Raw genomic sequence first — 6,000 nt, forward strand, 5'->3', positions numbered from 1 at the left:
TGCTGGTTCCTGTCTATAGTACAGTACGGCAGCTGCAGACAGGAGTCAATGATGGTCTCCTGCAGTGTCATAGTGGAGATGCTGGTTCCTGTCTATAGTACAGTACGGCAGCTGCAGACAGGAGTCAGTGATGGTCTCCAGCAGTGTCATAGCGGAGGTGCTGGTTCCTGTCTATAGTACAGTACGGCAGCTGCAGACAGGAGTCAGTGATGGTCTCCAGCAGTGTCATAGCGGAGGTGCTGCTTCCTGTCTATAGTACAGTACGGCAGCTGCAGACAGGAGTCAATGATGGTCTCCAGCAGTGTCATAGCGGAGGTGCTGCTTCCTGTCTATAGTACAGTACTGCAGCTGCAGACTGGAGTCAATGATGGTCTCCAGCAGTGTCATAGCGGAGGTGCTGGTTCCTGTCTATAGTACAGTACGGCAGCTGCAGACAGGAGTCAATGATGGTCTCCAGCGGTGTCATAGCGGAGGTGCTGCTTCCTGTCTATAGTACAGTACGGCAACTGCAGACAGGAGTCAATGATGGTCTCCAGCAGTGTCATAGCGGAGGTGCTGGTTCCTGTCTACAGTACAGTACGGCAGCTGCAGACAGGAGTAAGTGATGGTCTTCTGCAGTGTCATAGCGGAGGTGCTGGTTCCTGTCTATAGTACAGTACGGCAGCTGCAGACAGGAGTCAATGATGGTCTCCTGCAGTGTCATAGCGGAGGTGCTAGTTCCTGTCTATAGTACAGTACGGCAGCTGCAGACAGGAGTCAATGATGGTCTCCTGCAGTGTCATAGCGGAGGTGCTGGTTCCTGTCTACAGTACAGTACGGCAGCTGCAGACAGGAGTCAGTGATGGTCTCCAGCAGTGTCATAGCGGAGGTGCTGGTTCCTGTCTGCAGTACAGTACGGCAGCTGCAGACAGGAGTCAATGATGTTCTCCAGCAGTGTCATAGCGGAGGTGCTGGTTCCTGTCTATAGTACAGTACGGCAGCTGCAGACAGGAGTCAATGATGGTCTCTAGCAGTGTCATAGCGGAGGTGCTGGTTCCTGTCTATAGTACAGTACGGCAGCTGCAGACAGGAGTCAATGATGGTCTGCAGCAGTGTCATAGCGGAGGCGCTGCTTCCTGTCTATAGTACAGTACTGCAGCTGCAGACAGGAGTCAATGATGTTCTCCAGCAGTGTCATAGCGGAGGTGCTGGTTCCTGTCTATAGTACAGTACGGCAGCTGCAGACAGGAGTCAGTGATGGTCTCCAGCAGTGTCATAGCGGAGGTGCTGGTTCCTGTCTACAGTACAGTACAGCAGATGCAGACAGGAGTCAATGATGGTCTCCAGCAGTGTCATAGCGGAGGTGCTGGTTCCTGTCTATAGTACAGTACGGCAGCTGCAGACAGCAGTCAATGATGGTTTCCGGCAGTGTCATAGCGGAGGTGCTGGTTCCTGTCTACAGTACAGTACAGCAGATGCAGACAGGAGTCAATGATGGTCTCCAGCAGTGTCATAGCGGAGGTGCTGCTTCCTGTCTATAGTACAGTACGGCAGCTGCAGACAGGAGTCAATGATGGTCTCCAGCAGTGTCATAGCGGAGGTGCTGGTTCCTGTCTATAGTACAGTACGGCAGCTGCAGACAGGAGTCAATGATGGTCTCCAGCAGTGTCATAGCGGAGGTGCTGGTTCCTGTCTATAGTACAGTACGGCAGCTGCAGACAGGAGTCAGTGATGGTCTCCAGCAGTGTCATAGCGGAGGTGCTGCTTCCTGTCTGCAGTACAGTACGGCAGCTGCAGACAGGAGTCAATGATGGTCTCCAGCAGTGTCATAGCGGAGGTGCTGCTTCCTGTCTATAGTACAGTACGGCAGCTGCAGACAGGAGTCAATGATGGTCTCCAGCAGTGTCATAGCGGAGGTGCTGGTTCCTGTCTATAGTACATTACGGCAGCTGCAGACAGGAGTCAATGATGGTCTCCTGCAGTGTCATAGCGGAGGTGCTGCTTCCTGTCTATAGTACAGTACGGCAGCTGCAGACAGGAGTCAATGATGGTCTCCAGCAGTGTCATAGCGGAGGTGCTGGTTCCTGTCTATAGTACAGTACGGCAGCTGCAGACAGGAGTCAATGATGGCCTCCTGCAGTGTCATAGTGGAGGTGCTGGTTCCTGTCTATAGTACAGTACGGCAGCTGCAGACAGGAGTAAATGATGGTCTCCAGCAGTGTCATAGCGGAGGTGCTGGTTCCTGTCTATAGTACAGTACGGCAGCTGCAGACAGGAGTCAATGATGGTCTCCAGCAGTGTCATAGCGGAGGTGCTGGTTCCTGTCTATAGTACAGTACGGCAGCAGCAGACAGGAGTCAATGATGGTCTCCAGCAGTGTCATAGCGGAGGTGCTGGTTCCTGTCTATAGTACAGTACAGCAGCTGCAGACAGGAGTCAGTGATGGTCTCCAGCAGTGTCATAGCGGAGGTGCTGGTTCCTGTCTATAGTACAGTACGGCAGCTGCAGACAGGAGTCAGTGATGGCCTCCTGCAGTGTCATAGCGGAGGTGCTGCATCCTGTCTATAGTACAGTACGGCAGCTGCAGACAGCAGTCAATGATGGTTTCCGGCAGTGTCATAGCGGAGGTGCTGGTTCCTGTCTACAGTACAGTACAGCAGATGCAGACAGGAGTCAATGATGGTCTCCAGCAGTGTCATAGCGGAGGTGCTGCTTCCTGTCTATAGTACAGTACGGCAGCTGCAGACAGCAGTCAATGATGGTTTCCGGCAGTGTCATAGCGGAGGTGCTGGTTCCTGTCTACAGTACAGTACGGCAGCTGCAGACAGGAGTCAGTGATGGTCTCCAGCAGTGTCATAGCGGAGGTGCTGCTTCCTGTCTATAGTACAGTACGGCAGCTGCAGACAGGAGTCAATGATGGTCTCCAGCAGTGTCATAGCGGAGGTGCTGGTTCCTGTCTATAGTACAGTACGGCAGCTGCAGACAGGAGTCAATGATGGTCTCCAGCAGTGTGATAGCGGAGGTGCTGGTTCCTGTCTATAGTACAGTACGGCAGCTGCAGACAGGAGTCAGTGATGGTCTCCAGCAGTATCATAGCGGAGGTGCTGCTTCCTGTCTATAGTACAGTACGGCAGCTGCAGACAGGAGTCAATGATGGTCTCCAGCAGTGTCATAGCGGAGGTGCTGGTTCCTGTCTATAGTACAGTACGGCAGCTGCAGACAGGAGTCAATGATGGTCTCCTGCAGCGTCATAGCGGAGGTGCTGCTTCCTGTCTGCAGTACAGTACGGCAGCTGCAGACAGGAGTCAATGATGGTCTCCAGCAGTGTCATAGCGGAGGTGCTGCTTCCTGTCTATAGTACAGTACGGCAGCTGCAGACAGGAGTCAATGATGGTCTCCAGCAGTGTCATATCGGAGGTGCTGCTTCCTGTCTATAGTACAGTACGGCAGCTGCAGACAGGAGTCAATGATGGTCTCCAGCAGTGTCATAGCGGAGGTGCTGGTTCCTGTCTATAGTACAGTACGGCAGCTGCAGACAGGAGTCAGTGATGGTCTCCAGCAGTGTCATAGCGGAGGTGCTGCTTCCTGTCTATAGTACAGTACGGCAGCTGCAGACAGGAGTCAATGATGGTCTCCAGCAGTGTCATAGCGGAGGTGCTGGTTCCTGTCTATAGTACAGTACGGCAGCTGCAGACAGGAGTCAATGATGGTCTCCTGCAGCGTCATAGCGGAGGTGCTGCTTCCTGTCTGCAGTACAGTACGGCAGCTGCAGACAGGAGTCAATGATGGTCTCCAGCAGTGTCATAGCGGAGGTGCTGCTTCCTGTCTATAGTACAGTACGGCAGCTGCAGACAGGAGTCAATGATGGTCTCCAGCAGTGTCATAGCGGAGGTGCTGCTTCCTGTCTATAGTACAGTACGGCAGCTGCAGACAGGAGTCAATGATGGTCTCCAGCAGTGTCATAGCGGAGGTGCTGGTTCCTGTCTATAGTACAGTACGGCAGCTGCAGACAGGAGTCAATGATGGTCTCCAGCAGTGTCATAGCGGAGGTGCTGGTTCCTGTCTATAGTACAGTACGGCAGCTGCAGACAGGAGTCAATGATGGTCTGCAGCAGTGTCATAGCGGAGGCGCTGCTTCCTGTCTATAGTACAGTACTGCAGCTGCAGACAGGAGTCAATGATGGTCTCCAGCAGTGTCATAGCGGAGGTGCTGGTTCCTGTCTATAGTACAGTACGGCAGCAGCAGACAGGAGTCAATGATGGTCTCCAGCAGTGTCATAGCGGAGGTGCTGCTTCCTGTCTGCAGTACAGTACGGCAGCTGCAGACAGGAGTCAATGATGGTCTCCAGCAATGTCATAGCGGAGGTGCTGGTTCCTGTCTATAGTACAGTACGGCAGCTGCAGACAGGAGTCAATGATGGTCTCCTGCAGTGTCATAGTGGAGGTGCTGCTTCCTGTCTATAGTACAGTACGGCAGCTGCAGACAGGAGTCAATGATGGTCTCCAGCAGTGTCATAGCGGAGGTGCTGCTTCCTGTCTATAGTACAGTACGGCAGCTGCAGACAGGAGTCAATGATGGTCTCCAGCAGTGTCATAGCGGAGGTGCTGGTTCCTGTCTATAGTACAGTACGACAGCTGCAGACAGGAGTCAATGATGGTCTCCAGCAGTGTCATAGCGGAGGTGCTGGTTCCTGTCTATAGTACAGTACGGCAGCTGCAGACAGGAGTCAATGATGGTCTGCAGCAGTGTCATAGCGGAGGCGCTGCTTCCTGTCTATAGTACAGTACTGCAGCTGCAGACAGGAGTCAATGATGGTCTCCAGCAGTGTCATAGCGGAGGTGCTGGTTCCTGTCTATAGTACATTACGGCAGCAGCAGACAGGAGTCAATGATGGTCTCCAGCAGTGTTATAGCGGAGGTGCTGCTTCCTGTCTGTAGTACAGTACGGCAGCTGCAGACAGGAGTCAATGATGGTCTCCAGCAGTGTCATAGCGGAGGTGCTGGTTCCTGTCTATAGTACAGTACGGCAGCTGCAGACAGGAGTCAATGATGGTCTCCAGCAGTGTCATAGCGGAGGTGCTGGTTCCTGTCTATAGTACAGTACGGCAGCTGCAGACTGGAGTCAATGATGGTCTCCAGCAGTGTCATAGCGGAGGTGCTGGTTCCTGTCTATAGTACAGTACGGCAGCTGCAGACTGGAGTCAATGATGGTCTCCAGCAGTGTCATAGCGGAGGTGCTGGTTCCTGTCTATAGTACAGTACAGCAGCTGCATACAGGAGTCAATGATGGTCTCCAGCAGTGTCATAGCGGAGGTGCTGGTTCCTGTCTATAGTACAGTACAGCAGCTGCATACAGGAGTCAATGATGGTCTCCAGCAGTGTCATAGCGGAGGTGCTGCTTCCTGTCTGCAGTACAGTACGGCAGCTGCAGACAGGAGTCAATGATGGTCTCCAGCAGTGTCATAGCGGAGGTGCTGCTTCCTGTCTATAGTACAGTACTGCAGCTGCAGACTGGAGTCAATGATGGTCTCCAGCAGTGTCATAGCGGAGTTGCTGCTTCCTGTCTATAGTACAGTACGGCAGCTGCAGACTGGAGTCAATGATGGTCTCCAGCAGTGTCATAGCGGAGGTGCTGCTTCCTGTCTATAGTACAGTACGGCAGCTGCAGACTGGAGTCAATGATGGTCTCCAGCAGTGTCATAGCGGAGGTGCTGGTTCCTGTCTATAGTACAGTACGGCAGCTGCAGACAGGAGTCAATGATGGTCTCCTGCAGTGTCATAGCGGAGGTGCTGGTTCCTGTCTATAGTACAGTACAGCAGCTGCATACAGGAGTCAATGATGGTCTCCAGCAGTGTCATAGCGGAGGTGCTGCTTCCTGTCTATAGTACAGTACTGCAGCTGCAGACTGGAGTCAATGATGGTCTCCTGCAGTGTCATAGCAGAGATGCTGGTTCCTGTCTATAGTACAGTACGGCAGCTGCACACTGGAGTCAATGATGGTCTCCTGCAGTGTCATAGCG

The sequence above is a fragment of the Phyllobates terribilis genome, unplaced genomic scaffold (genome assembly GCF_046119375.1).
Source record: "Phyllobates terribilis strain yellow unplaced genomic scaffold, ASM4611937v1 Scaffold_5__5_contigs__length_657084704, whole genome shotgun sequence".
NCBI classification, from domain to species: domain Eukaryota; kingdom Metazoa; phylum Chordata; class Amphibia; order Anura; family Dendrobatidae; genus Phyllobates; species Phyllobates terribilis.